Below are 15,000 nucleotides of genomic sequence, written 5' to 3'. Positions count from 1 at the left end.
ATACGGCCAGGAGGGAAGGCTGGTAAATGAAGGGAAGAAGGAAAGGAGACGTTAATGAAGTGAGGAGGAGCGGAGGAAAAGAGAGAGAGAGAGAGAGAGAGAGAGAGAGAGAGAGAGAGAGAGAGAGAGAGAGAGAGAGAGAGAGAGAGAGAGAGAGAGAGAGAGAGAGAGAGAGAGAGAGAGAGAGAGAGAGAGAGAGAGAGAGAGAGAGAAATTAAGTTGCTTAAACAAGAAAGGAATAAAGCAAGGAGAAAGAAAATGTGAAGAAGAGAGAAGGAAGGAGATAAATTAAAAAGAAGAGGAGGAAAGAGCTTACGAAAGTGATGCGAAACGTAAGAAAAGAAAAAAAGAAAGATGAACTGAGGAAGCAAAGACGAAGGAAAACCGCAAGGACTGAGAAAGTGGTGGAGAGAAGGAGGAGGAGGAGGAGGAGGAGGAGGAGGAGGAGGAAGAGGAGGAGGATATATAATAGCATTGGGAATCAAGGAGGAAGGAAAAGAGGGAGTGGAGGGAGGGAAGGAGGTGAGGTAGACAAGGAAGGGACGTAGGTAAGGATACAGTGAAGGAGGGAGAAGGGAGAGGACAGTGGGGAAGAGTTGGAGGGAAGGAAAGGAGAGATGGTGGGGGGAGAAGGGAGAGAAGGGTAGAGGAAACGGATTGAGGGAAGGAGAGACGGAGGAAAGGAGAGAGAAGGAGCAGAAAAGGAAGAAAGGACAGGAAGATAAGGAAGGAGGAGAGAATGTAACGGAGGAATAGAGGAGGGAAGAAGGAAAGGATAGTAGGGAGAAAAATGGAGAACAGGAGTGGAAGTAAGAAAGGATGAGGAAAGGGAGAAACGGAGAAATTGACGATAGGAGGGAAAAAGGAAGTAGGAGAGGAAGGTAAGAAAGAAGGAAAGGGAGAGGGAGTAACCGAGGAACAGAAAGGAGGAGGGAAGAAGGAAAATAAGGGAAGGAGTAAGGAAGATGAAGGAAAGGAGGAGAGGAAGTTAAGGAAGAACGAAGAGAAGAGGGAGAAAGAAGAATAGAGAAAAGGGAAGAAGGAAAATAAGGGAAGGAGGGAGGAAGGTGGAGTAAAGGAGCAAAAGGTGAGGAAGAAGGAAGGATAGAGAAACGAAGGAACTGATGATAGGAGGGAAGGGGGAGAGGAAGGTGTTAAGCAGGTAGATTCAAGGAAAATGACCGAGTGTACATGTCAGTTTCATTTTCATTACAGTTCCTTGGATAGAGTGGCAGAAAATAACACACTTCAAATGGAGACAGACAGACATGATCAGTGAGGCGAGTTGAGATTGCATTAGGAGACAGCATTCCTTTCTCAGACTATCAACACAATGGAACACAAAGGAAGAACGAGCATCTGGCATTAAGAGACAGCATGCTTAGAGTGTTCATTCGTAATTGTTTTCTCTCTCTCTCTCTCTCTCTCTCTCTCTCTCTCTCTCTCTCTCTCTCTCTCTCTCTCTCTCTCTCTCTCTCTCTCTCTCTCTCTCTCTCTCTCTCTCTCTCTTCCGTTTCGTCAACTTTTCCTTCTTTCACTTTTATGATTTTTTTTTCGTTCTTTTCTCTTGTTTCTGCTTGTTTCCACTTTCTTCTCTCTTGCTCTTTCAGATTTTCCCTTTGTTCCATTCTTTTTACATTCTTCCTTTTCTAACCTCTTCTGTCCTCTTTCTGTTTTTATTCTCTTTCTGCTTTTCCTCCCCTTCCAGTTTTTATCTAATTTCTAATCCAATCTCTTCTTTCACCTTTTATCTTCTCGTTCTTCTGTTCCTCTTTCTTCTACAATTTTTATCCATTTCCTTTCTTCTATTTTCTAACATCTTTCTCTTCCATTTTTTTACCTTCCTATCCTTCAAATTTCCATGTTTATTAGAGGTTTAAGTCAACTTATACATCCTCAGTGAACCTTTTTATCAACATTTTAACATTTTTAAACCCTTGGCAAGAGCTGTTCTTACAAAAAAAAAAATAAATAAATAAATAAACAAGAGAAAAAAATCTGAATTCAAAACCAGGCATCTCGTTTAATAAAATAGCACATTCTCTACAAGTCAGGTCAACGCGAAGGGTAACGTTAACGGCGAGAAATTCCTCACACGACTACTGCAATAGGATTTCTTGGAAGGAGAAATTCATCTTTATTACATTACCTGGAAACACCTGCAAAGACTCCCCGGGTACATTTCGCTTCACAGGTCGAGCATTTTTCAGCCAGTGACTTGTGTGACTTGCGACTTACGACCTCCTATGGCTCAGAATCAGTTATGACTTAAGACCTACCTGCGTTGACTTATGGCCTGTTATGGCTTACTTGTGACCTAAGACACTTGTTGACTTACGACCTGTTATAATTTACCTATTTACCTGTTCTTATTTACAGGTTATGACTCACGATTTGTTACGACTTATGCTGTTACAAATTAGCGCCTATCATTAGTTTTGTGGTTTTTATCTTATGGTCAGTATGTTTTGTCTGTCTATTTATCTGTCCATCTCTTTACATTGCTCTATTTTTGTCTGTTTTTATCGATCTGTCTACATCTGCCTATGTGTCCATCTATCTGAATACCAATGATGAAGACCAGCTGCCTCAGAGTGATGGAATACGGTCTTTTTCTTTATTTTACTGTAAATTAGTGAAGTTTCTATTGCATCATGAGAGTATTTCAAATAAGGTACTGCCTTGGGTACACACGATGAGAGAAAACTAGAGAGAGAACATTAAAGTAGACTCTCTCTCTCTCTCTCTCTCTCTCTCTCTCTCTCTCTCTCTCTCTCTCTCTCTCTCTCTCTCTCTTCACTACACCTTTACACCTTTTACTCTTCTCACAACATCAACATCTCTATTGTCCTCCTCCTACACCAGCACCCGCTCCTCCTCCTCCTCCTCCTCCTACTCCCACTTCTCTACCTCCTGCTCCTCCGCACGATAAATTTTACAGCCGCATCGTTCCCGCAACACGACACACTCGCCAGGACAAAGGCCCTCCGCGCGGGACACCACAACGCATGGCTATGATAATTTTCCACTCGCCTCGCCTCGCCTCCTACTTCGCGAGCCGCCAAGTCACTCCAGGTCCCCCAGCGCCGGAGTCAGGTTGTCTTGCTTGAATTCACGACGCGACCTGGATCTGTATATCGTGTATTTCCCGTCCACGCGTGTACTGTTCCGCGAGTCTGTGGTTCTGTGGTTCCCTGGTTCTCGTCCCTTGCTCCCCTGCCTCAGACACGGACATGGGCACGGCCACGGACACAACACACACAGGACACCGTCACTCAATCCAGCACTGTCCTCGTTTCCTCTCCAGGTTCCACTCCTCCTCCTCTTCGTCGTCCGCGTCCTGCTCCTCCATTCAATACAGATATTGCCTCGCTACCTCACGCTCGCCTCCCGCTCCTGCCGTCCATTCACCACTGTCCTATTACTGACATGCAACTCACCTTCACATACGTCCCTGGCACACACACACACACACACACACACACACACACACACACACACACACACACACACACACACACACACACACACACACACACACACACACACACACACACCTCAAACTCATATGATCTTCCTTTTTTTTCTAATTTGAAAATATGCAGAACTACAAAGCCAAATCTCTCTCTCTCTCTCTCTCTCTCTCTCTCTCTCTCTCTCTCTCTCTCTCTCTCTCTCTCTCTCTCTCTCTCTCTCTCTCTCTCCCCAATCCGCCCAGTCCGTGGTGTGTACAGTATTCAGGCAGCCAGGTGGTCCAGGTGGTCCAGGTGGTCCAGGTGACCCAGGTGTTTCTGAGTCGTCGGCTTGCACCGCGGCATCCGACTCCCGCCAATTTACGAGGCACAGCGGCAGCATGAAGCACGACCTCGCTCACCGCCCGGTTGTACGGAAGCTGTACTTACGTGGGCTGCTTCATTTTCTATTTTATTTGGGTATGTTCCTAATTTTAATGTTTTGCTGTGTCTTCCCTTCGAATCTTAATTTTCATTCGTGTGTGTTTCATTTTAATTTTTGTATTATTTTTTTTTTAATAGACTGTGAAAATGTAACTTTTTTTCTTTACTTCGTCTAATTTTTCTGCATTATTTCGTGAAGTTTATTCCATTCGTGTTTCCATCGTCTTGTTGATATACTTTTATATATTAAATTACTCTGCTTGGCTTTTTATGCGAGTTTGGTCCTTATATCATTCATGTTTCCATTTTCATCTAATCATATTATCTTCGCCTTTTTTTTTTTTTTTTCATCTCTCTGTTCTGCTCAGTGTGGTCCGCTTCTCTTGATCTATTTCGACGTAATTTTGGGAAAACGGTCGTGGTTTACAACGGTCGTGGCTTAATATTCGTGTTTTATTGGCACACTCAGTAATTCCTAATGACGGCAATTCTAAATGAGCTTAATGAGACACCTTTGTCATGTTCGAAGCGGCCTCATTACCTACACTCCAGACTCCAGACGAGCTCTATTTTTTTTACATATATATTATACATCACTAAAAACAAACCAATTACTTTCATCATTACACAGCCAACAGCAAGTTTTTATCATTATGCGCTGCAAAAACATCATTAGGCATCACATAAAAAAAAAAAAACATTTATTTTTATTCTTGTTAGGCAAGTTTCTCATTACGCAACACAAAAACATTATTTCTTATATTCGCACAACACAAGAGCATTAATTACTACATGTATTTAAGTAACACAGAAACACTTTCTTAAACTTACACAACAGAAAAACACCATTTCTTATATTCACGCAACACAAAAAGCACAATTTCTTACATCATCGCAACGCAAGACATTTTTTTATCACTAAGCCAAAATAAAAAAAAAGTCTTTGATCATTATGCAACAAAAAAAGATACTTCCCATCACACAACCCAAAACAACACCTATTTTTCTTGACATTCACCAGCAAAAAGCCTCCCCTTATCACGCCGCACGCAGCACACGCCGCAACAATGGGGTCAGCTGACAAAATATTACACAACAGATATTATTAAAAGATAAGATAAATGCAACTTGATCCTGGAAACATAATCACAGTTAAATTTAGTAATGCAGCATTCCACTATCATGCGACGCTTTAATATACATGAGGACACACACACACACACACACACACACACACACACACACACACACACACACACACACACACACACACACACAATACCAAGAGAAAAAAAAAAAAGGAAAAATGTAGGACTAACAACTATATAAAGAGGAACAGGACATTATAGCGACGTAAATGCTTGGAAATCAGTATAGTGAGGAAACAAAAAAAAAAAAAAAAAAAAAACAGTGGATAAATTTTGGACAATAACAGAAGAAAAGAAAAAAACAAACAAACAAAACCGAGTCAGTGAGAAGGGATACGTGAGGGAATGCCGCATCAATGGCAAAACACACACACACACACACACACACACAGACAGTTCACTCTTAACCGCAGCGGACGTTCTAATCAGGTCAACGAGAAGGAATATCAGTGATGGTCGTGGTGGGCTGGATTGATGCCAGCTAGTGTGTCAGGAATGCGAGGAAGTGAAGTGAGGGAGGGACAAAAATGAAGAAGCTGACGAATGTACCTCTTATTTCTTTCCTGCCTTCTTTCTTTCTTATTGAATTGAGACGAATCATCATAAAGAAGACAATGTGTGAGATACCAAGAATTTTTTGTACGATTTGTTTAACTCTCTCTCTCTCTCTCTCTCTCTCTCTCTCTCTCTCTCTCTCTCTCTCTCTCTCTGTGGCCATAAATCAATAAATTTTAATATACTTTTATGCATTTTTTATATTGAGAGAGAGAGAGAGAGAGAGAGAGAGAGAGAGAGAGAGAGAGAGAGAGAGAGAGAGAGAGAGAGAGAGAGAGAGAGAGAGAGAGAGAGGCAGCACTCAGGTGGAGTATAAAGGCCAATCCTGAGGGGCGTGTGACTGGGGATAGGGGGAGAGGGAGAGTGTGGGCGGGGAGAGGGAGGGGGAGTGGGGTGGCTGAGGCGCCTCCACGCATATATCAATCTAAATTCCTTTCCCTGCATGACCTTCCCTAATATCTTGAGGAGGAGGAGGAGGAGGAGGAGGAGGAGGAGGAGGAGGAGGAGGAGGAGGAGGAGGAGGAGGAGGAGGAGGAGGAGGAGGAGGAGGAGGAGGAGGAGTGAGTAAATGACTAAATCAGTAAGTTCTTTTAGGATGAAGGAAACGAATGAAAGACGAATAGAGGAAGGAAGGAAGGAAGGAAGGAAGGAAGGAAGGAAGGAAGGAAGGAAGGAAGGAAGGAAGGAAGGAAGGAAGGAAGAAAGGAAGGAAGGAAGAAGGGAGGAAGAAAATCAAGAAGAAAGAAAGAAAGAAAGAAAGAAAGAAAGAAAGAAAGAAAGAAAGACAGAAAGAAAGAAAGGAAGGGATGGAAAGAAGAGATGAAAGGGAGAGAAGGAAAGAAGGGAAGGCAGGGAGGAAAAGGAAAACGGAAAGGAAGGGAAAGAAGGGAAAGAAGAAAAGAAAGAAAAGGAAGGGAATAAAATAGGGAAAGAAAGGAAGAAAAGGAAATAAGGAAAAGAAAGGAAGGGAAAGAGAGATGGGAAAGAAAAAGACAGGAAGGAAGAAAGGAAAGACAGGACGGGAGAGAAAGAAGAAAGAGAAGAATTAAAGGGAAAAAAGTAGAGAAAGAAGGGAAAGAAAAAAGGAAGAAAAAGGAGAAAGAAGTGAATGTCTTAAGGATGGAGAGAAACGAATGATGAAGTGAAGGAAGGAAGGAAGGAAGGAAGGAAGGAAGGAAGGAAGGAAGGAAGGAAGGAAGGAAGGAAGGAAGGAAGGAAGGAAGGGTTACAAGAGCGGAAGGAAGGAATCTGTAGGAGGAAGGAGAGACAGGAGTGATTGAGGGATGTCCTTTAAGTAGGCGAGGGAGAGTGAAAAATGAAGGAGGGAGGGAAGGGAGGCGTTAATAATTGCCTGAATGATGGGAGAGAAGTATGAGTGATGAAGGGAGGGAGGAGGAGAGTGAGGGAGTTAATGCATGTATGAAGAATGAAGGAAAGCTATGGTTGATGAAGGGAAGTGCAGGATGGAGGCAAGAGAGAGGAAAGGTTGAGGAAGGGAAGGGAGGAGGAAGGGAAGGTGTGTCTTAGGGATGAAAGAAAGGTAGAGATGGAGGGAGTTAAGGTGTGTCTCGAGGGTGGAGAAAGGTAGTGATGGAGGCATGTATGAGGGAAGGATGGAGGAAAGGGAGAGGAGGGAGAGGGCAGGCAGGGAGAAGCACCGCTGCCTGCCAGACTCTCAGCTTTAACCTGCAAATGTGGACAAGGGTTCATGTCTGGCCATCACTGCGGCACCAGCAAAAATCCTCTCTCTCCACCCCTCCACCTCTCCATCCCTCCACCTCTCCACCCCTCCACCTCTGCATCCTTCCACCCCTCCTCCCAATGCTTCAAGGGTCACACCTCCCACCCAACTCTTGCCTGCCTGCCAGCCTGCCTACCTCCCTCTCTCTCTCTCTCTCTCTCTCTCTCTCTCTCTCTCTCTCTCTCTCTCTCTCTCTCTCTCTCTCTCTCTCTCTTTTAAGATGTTCCTGTGTACTTTTTCTCACTTTTCTTCCATATTAAAGCATATTTTGTTTACTTTTTTCTGTTTAATTCTGATGATTATTGGTTTTCATTTCTTCCATATTTGCTTCCCGCTTCTGGTGTTGTTTCATTTTGTTTTGTTTATGTTTTTCCTTTCTTCTTGTCTTTATCTCTTTTATCTGTTATTCCCTTCTTGCTAAACAGTCTGTTATCCGTTTTCGTTTCCGTTGTTGTTGTTGTTGTTTTTCTATTCTATTTCGCTTATTGTTCTGTCGTCTGAGTGTTTTTTTGTTTGTTTTTCCTCTGTTTCTTTTTCCCATTCGACATATTCCTATATTTATTTGTTGTTTCTCCTTTCGTTTCTCGCGTCTCCTTCCCTAATACATTTTCTTTTTGAATATTGCTTTTTCTTGCTCGCACATGTACCACGATTTGTATATTTTTTCCCACACTCTTCCATTCGTTCACGGCCCAGTAGTAGTAGTAGTAGTAGTAGTAGTAGTAGTCAGTAAATCCACTTGTAATCACTCGCATTCAACCTTCAGTCAAGTTTGATGCAATACCAGTGTGTTCAAACTAATCCACACATAAGTAAGATCCTCCTCCACCACCTCCACACCTCACCTGGCTTCACCACACTTCCCCCCTGTTCCTCCACCTCTCCATGCCTCCCACACAAGCACCACCTGTTCCTCCTGCCCCATTCCATCTGAGCAAGGCAATAACACAAAGACTCTGAATCAGTCCTGCTTGCACTCCTCTCACTCCTCTTGCCAAACACGTCGCTGCTCACTCCCTAGACACCACTTCTCTCTCTCTCTCTCTCTCTCTCTCTCTCTCTCTCTCTCTCTGGTATTAGCAATAGGCTTAAATTCATCTCCCATTCCCCACTCAGTTGCCGATCCCTCCCTCTCCTCTCCCTCCACCTCCTCCTCTATGTCTTCCCAATACCCGCCCGCCGTTTCCCACAGCGCCTCAGATAAACTCTTTCGCTGCCACACTCCTCCACGCCCCCTCGTGCTGTTTAGTGTGCATGAGGCTACACACGCATTTTCCACGAGGCTGTTACGGTGACACGCCCCCCACCCACCATGTCCCCGCCCACATAACCCGCCCACGCCACCCGCTCTCCACACACATAATGGGCGTTCTGAACATTTTGGATATAGTCAGTTTCCTTACTTCTCTTTCTCCTCCTCTTTTTTTTTTTACTCTTATTTTCTCTTGTTTTTTTCTCCTCCTCCTCCTAATCCTGTTCCCTCTTCTTTCTCTTCATCGTCGTCGTTTTCTTTCCTTCCCTTTTTCCTCTTCCTCTTTGTTGTCGTCGTCATCCTCCTCCTCCTCCTCCTCCTCCTCCTCCTTCTCCTCCTCCTCCTCCTCCTCCTCCCTCTCCTCTTATTCATGAGTAACTTTCGGGCTTAACCTACTTTCACCCTAATCTAACCTAACCTAACTTAGCCGAACATGACCTGAACTTTACCCTACTGAGTTTGCATTACTACTACTACTACTACTACTACTACTACTACTACAGAACAATGAAGCAGTTACGAAATCTACCACATGCAAGAATACTACAAGACACACTACAGTAAACCATAACAGACGAATTCTCTCTACGCTTCTCTCTTCTCTTACATTTTTCATTATATTTTCACCAGATTGTTTTTTTATTTTTTCAGCCTTCCGTCTTATTTATATTTTCCTCCTCGTTCCAACCACTCTTCCGCACTCTTTCTCTCTTTCCCTCCATCTCTCCACGCACTCAAGAGCACACTCCACTTCCTATCTCTTCCTTCGTTCCTTCCTCTCTCCCTCTCTTCCTCTCCCTCCCTCGGTTCCTCCCAGCACACCTCTAGTCCCTCCTCCCCACCCCTCTTGCAACAAAATGAGGTCAATACAACCACATCAAAACACCGTGACACTCTCGACAACGTGTCTGCCCTGCCGCCCGCCTCCCGCCTCCCACCTGCCTCGGGGCGCCTTTCGTTACCGCCGCCAAAGAGAAGAATCACAGGCTCAGGTGCGCGTGTTGACAATTGTTACCTGTGAAGTCTTTCGTGTTTTTCTTTCTTCTTCTTTCGGGGTTGGTCTGATCAGCGAAGCGTCTCATGTTGTTAGAGGTGTGGCCGTCATTGGTAGTTTTGTTATTATTGTTGTTGTTGTTGATGTTGTTGTTGTTATTATTATTATTTTTGTGTTCAGTTGATGCTTTATTTGTTTATTTATTTATTTCGTGTTTTTTTTTTTTACTATTTTGTGTTCTGTTTTTTTTTCAGGTGTGTATGAGTGTGTTCTGGATGTGTTTTTATTAATTTTGTGTATTCCGGTGATGTTTTCCTCCTGTTTTTAGGTAAAAGTAATGTTTCGTAAAATGTTCTCTTCCAGTGCTGTGTTTCCATATGCTGTGTTCGAGTGGCTTTGTAGTTGTTCTTCCAGCAGTGTTTTGCTGTTTTGCCAATCTCAAGGCACGTACTGCACATCAAACCGTACATTAAAATAAAGTTATGAATACTACCGCTTCTAGAACTGGGTATCTTCACTTCCCATAAAACGCACACATTTGACTGTGTGCGCAACCTGGCAAGATGACACCATCTTTTCTGGCAGCGACACATCTGAGAACAGAGTTACGGCACCATAATAAGACCACATGGCGCCGTCTACAGTTACGAGCCGCTCCCACCGAGAAACTGCCGTGAACAGGATCGAACTCGCAACCTTCACCCCGCGAGCCGCACATTTTCCCCCAGACACTGTGTCCTGAACGTTGAGCTCACTCTTTACTCGTACACCGCGTGACCCACTACGCTGCTCCACACACGAATTCACGAGAGGAGCGCCAATAAACACCAGTCTTTCAACCAAGTGGCGTGGGAATGGGACTCGAACCCAGAATACGAGGTGCGCTAGACAGACCTTTCACCCATAAACCCAACCATCGCTTCCACGCCGTTTATCACAGAACAAACAAGTGAAGTGCGGCGAACACGAGTATAGTAGAATGGAACTGAAAGGAATTCCAGCTGGAGTCCGTGAAGCTTGAAGGGAGCGCGTCGTAACCCAGCGGGCCAGACTGCACTGCTCCCGGAGGTAACATCAACACCTGCAGCAGGGAATGAAGGAGCGGTGTGCGAGGGAAATGTGCCGTGCCTCACGTTGCCAATGAAGCCGTGAGCGGTCGTTGGCAAGCTCCGGTTAGCTCTCGTAATCCAGGGGAAATTACTTGAAATTAAATGAGATGGTTAGGGTTGAGAGAGAGAGAGAGAGAGAGAGAGAGAGAGAGAGAGAGAGAGAGAGAGAGAGAGAGAGAGAGAGAGAGAGAGAGAGAGAGAGAGAGAGAGAGAGACACACACACACACACACACACACACACACACACACACACACACACACACACACACACACACACACACACACACACACACACACACACACACACACACACACACACACACACACACCAAAAAAGGGAAGAAAATGTTATGAATATATACATCACTACCACTTCTTCCTCCCCCTCTTCTCTCTCTCTCTCTCTCTCTCTCTCTCTCTCTCTCTCTCTCTCTCTCTCTCTCTCTCTCTCTCTCTCTCCCAGGTATTCTTTCATGTCTGGCTCTCAAAGCTTCTATCTGCCTGCACTGTTGGAAGGCTGCCTGCAGTGGTGCGTTTTCTAGATCATTCATTCAACAGCAAGGCTTTCACCACCTCTACCACCACCGCCCCTTCTACTCCTTTTGACTCGCCCTCTCCTCTCTCCACCTCCCTCTTCCATGCTGCAGTATCTACCGTGTCAGTCTCCTCTCCTCTCCTCTCCTCCTCCTCCTCCTCCTCCTCCTCCTCTCCCAAGTCTTCCATCTCCCCCTCCGCTCTTGTCTCTGCTTTTATATTTGCTCTCCCTCAGCCCGTGTGTGTGTGTGTGTGTGTGTGTGTGTGTGTGTGTGTGTGTGTGTGTGTGTGTGTGTGTGTGTGTGTGTGTGTGTGTGTGTGTGTGTGTGTGTGTGTGTGTGTGTGTGTGTGTGTGTGTGTGTGTGTGTGTGTGTGTGTGTGTGTCTTCAATGCAGTTCCTTGCTTCCTTCATAGTTAAATGCACACAAGCATAAAACAAGCGCGCAGGGAGTCAGGGAAAGTAAAAAAGAAATAAAAGAAAAAAATGGATAACAAACGGAGACAAACAGAAACAGGAGAGAGTGATGTGAGTTGCGGATAAGCACTTCCTCCTCAGAACACTTCACTGCCTTGCTAAGACTCCAAAGAGAACCCCCGAAGCACCCGCGCGCCCTCACAGACATTTTTCCTTTTAAGTCTTATCGCGCAAGTGCATTTGTGTGTCCCGCGGTATTTTGTATCTTCAGTCCGGGAGGCTTACGTGGGTGTATATGTTGGTCTGTGCGCGCATGTTGTTTCGCTGCATTACTGTGTGTATCAATGGTGTCTTCTGTTCCTTTGAGGTCTTAAAAGCTCCTCGTCTCGCTCTGGCTTTATCTTCCTGAAGCAGTTGTATATTAAGTGTTTTGAATTCTGCGGTTTGAAAGGTCCTCGTATGTTGATAAGATGTTTAGGGATTTAAGCTTCCTTTTAAGCCTAATGAACCTTTTCAGTGATATTGACACTGGCACTTTGTTTTGCTCGACTAACCTTTGACTTACCTGGCCAAAACTAAAACTGCTGGCAATATAAAACGTTTCATCTATTCACTCACTCCTTCATTGCCAGTGGTGCCTTCCGATGTTAGACTCTAAACTTGTATTACACTCTTATTTTCTTTTTTTGTTTTTTGAGAAGCCATAGTAATCAAAGTTTATATTCAAATAGGTCCAGGATAGAAAAGGAACGGTAATTATCCATATTGGCGTTACGGAAAGGCGTTATCTCTCCCGCCACATGACTACCACGATATGAAGCCATGATCAAGGGCATTGCAGCAACAGTACAGGGGTGCCTCTCCCCGTGCAACACGCCTGGGTGGTCACGAACGCACGACATTTACGTGTATATGAGGTAAAAAAATCTCTATCATTGCGGCTTTCAGCAAACATTTTCACCCAATAGTGTTTGCATTTTCTTCCTCTGTTCAGGTTAACTTGGCATATAAGTCACACCCTTGCACACAGTAATGATCAATCCATCGTACTCACCAATCACACGGGAGGAAGAAGCGGAAGACATCCACTGGGCGACCAATAGCGGGCCTGGAAGAGGAAAGAGGGCGGTGCTTAGTCACCAAGTCACTATGGTTCAGGAATCGCGTAACTTGAAAAAAAAAAAAAGGAGAATAAAACAAATAATGATAGTACAATATAACAATGAAATCAAACTTTTTTTAAAACACTGTGAAGAGGAAAACAACAAAAACCATTCCTGACATTCTAAATCACTGTGAAGGAGGGCAATCAATAACTCAAAAGACCACAGCTTGTTTTGACTGATATTTTCGAGCAATACAAAGAAAAATAAAAAAAAATCCACCACCAAACAAAAGAAAAAGTTCGAAAGAAGATTTTTATTCAATTTGACAGAAGTAAGAGCGCAGCAGCGGGAACACCAAATGTCTGCCGGATGAAAAAGGAAATACATAAAGGTGATGTGGACGAGTGACGAGTTAACAGGCAACATTAATCACCTTCCCAGCACAGTAAAATATAATGCGTCACGGAATCATATAAAAATAAAATGGAAATAAAATAGAAGAGGAGTGATATATTAGCAGAATTAATTAATGTTTCCGACTCGCTCTTCATTCACAATATTACAACGACTTATATGAAACACAGAAATATAAACAAAAATTTAACTAAATATATCACACTCCCTCTCCATCGACCTCTCCCCTCAAACAACACCTCTCCCATCCCTTCTCTCCATTTTCCTCCAAAGTCTCTATTCCTCCCTCCCGCAACCAACACCCTTCTCACTTTCCTTCTCCCTCTCCCTCTCCCTCTAACTTTCTCCCTCTTTCTCACGTTACCTTCCCTCTCCCTCTTTCTTTTCCCTCGTGCACTCCCTCCTCCCCTCTCATTTATCACCTTTCACACGTTCCCTCTCCCTCTCCCTTTCTCTATTATACACCCCTCCCTCTCACATATAGTTCTCATTCTCCCTCTCCTATCTTTCACTCATTACCTTCCCTCTCTCCCTCTTCTTTGTCCCTCTTACATTCTCTACCTCCCTGTCATCCATCCCTCTCCTCTAACATTTCTCCTTCTCCTTCTCCCTTTCTCTTGTTTTCCCTCTCTTTTCCTTCTCCACGCCTCTATTTCTCCTTCATACAACGTTCCCTTCACTCTATTACCTCACTAACATTTTTTTCCTCCTCATCCTCCTCCTCCTCCTCCTCCTCCTCCTCCTCCTCTAGTGCTTGAGGTCATTAGTCTGTCTAAGCTGGAGAGGAAAGGGGGGAGGGGAGGCAAAGGGGGTGTGTGGGTGTTCCTCTGAGACACCTGTTAGAGGAGATAAATAGTGCTCCTCCTCGCCTCAGTATGCCTCTCTCTCTCTCTCTCTCTCTCTCTCTCTCTCTCTCTCTCTCTCTCTCTCTCTCTCTCTCTCTCTGGTTTGTTTCTGTTTTCTCATCTTCGACTTCTATGTTCGTCTTTTCCTATGAGAGAGAGAGAGAGAGAGAGAGAGAGAGAGAGAGAGAGAGAGAGAGAGAGAGAGAGAGAGAGAGAGAGAGAGAGAGAGAGAGAGAGAGAGATATCCCAATTACCTCATACGTTTCCCTGCACTCATAATAACCAAATGCACCTTCCTCCTCCTCCTCCTCCTTCTCCTCCTCCTCCTCTTCCTCCCCCTCCTCCTCCTCCTCTTCCTCCCTCCACGGATAGAAAAGACATCCATTCGGGGCAACAAATCGAGTCCAACTTTCGTTCCCGGGCCGCCGGTGCTCATAAGGCCGCAGTAATCGGTGGTATTAATCGCGCCTTTAGCCTTTATTGCTTCATTGTGGCAGAAAACCCGATGTGGAATGTCCTTGTCTTTCTGTTTCCCTCTTTTTCCCTCGTGGTTTTCTTGTTTGGGGGGGACTTGTCGCTATCTGTCTGTCTGTCTGTGTGTACGTGCGTGTGTTCGTGTGTTTCTGTTGATAGGTTGGTTTTGGTCTCTCTCTCTCTCTCTCTCTCTCTCTCTCTCTCTCTCTCTCTCTCTCTCTCTCTCTCTCTCTCTCTCTCTCTCTCTCTCTCTCTCTCTCCTGGTCACCTAGCAGCAGCTGACGAAGAGGAGAGTAATCATAAGCGCTTCTCAATAACAGTAATTAAAAAGTTAAGCGCGGCTCTTTGAAGATTTCTGGAGATCTCAGAGGACCACTTATTTCTTGAGAGAGAGAGAGAGAGAGAGAGAGAGAGAGAGAGAGAGAGAGAGAGAGAGAGAGAGAGAGAGAGAGAGAGAGAGAGAGAGAGAGAGAGAGAGAGAGAGAGAGAGAGAGAGAGAGAGAGAGAGAGAGAGAG

General features: G+C 44.6%; 1 protein-coding gene and 1 long non-coding RNA gene across 4 annotated transcripts in view; one reads left to right on the top strand and one right to left on the bottom strand.

The window, feature by feature from the left end:
• The window catches only part of LOC135112097 (uncharacterized), a 210,882-nt gene that overhangs the window by 62,117 nt on the left and 133,765 nt on the right, over positions 1 to 15,000 (bottom strand). The window contains exon 3 of one of the 2 annotated variants that reach the window (XR_010274061.1): positions 12,700 to 12,753. This is a non-coding gene — a long non-coding RNA (uncharacterized LOC135112097). Of the gene's footprint in view, positions 1 to 12,382; positions 12,754 to 15,000 lie in introns of those variants that run through there. The other variant, XR_010274062.1, reaches the window with a different exon arrangement.
• The window catches only part of LOC135112096 (dipeptidase 1-like), a 185,789-nt gene that overhangs the window by 118,784 nt on the left and 52,005 nt on the right, over positions 1 to 15,000 (top strand). The gene's annotated exons all lie outside the window — the stretch shown is intronic.

This window comes from Scylla paramamosain, chromosome 23 (genome assembly GCF_035594125.1).
Source record: "Scylla paramamosain isolate STU-SP2022 chromosome 23, ASM3559412v1, whole genome shotgun sequence".
Classification (NCBI taxonomy): Eukaryota; Metazoa; Arthropoda; class Malacostraca; order Decapoda; family Portunidae; genus Scylla; species Scylla paramamosain.
Note: the sequence above shows the minus strand (reverse complement) of the source record. Positions and strands in the feature narration are given on the sequence as shown.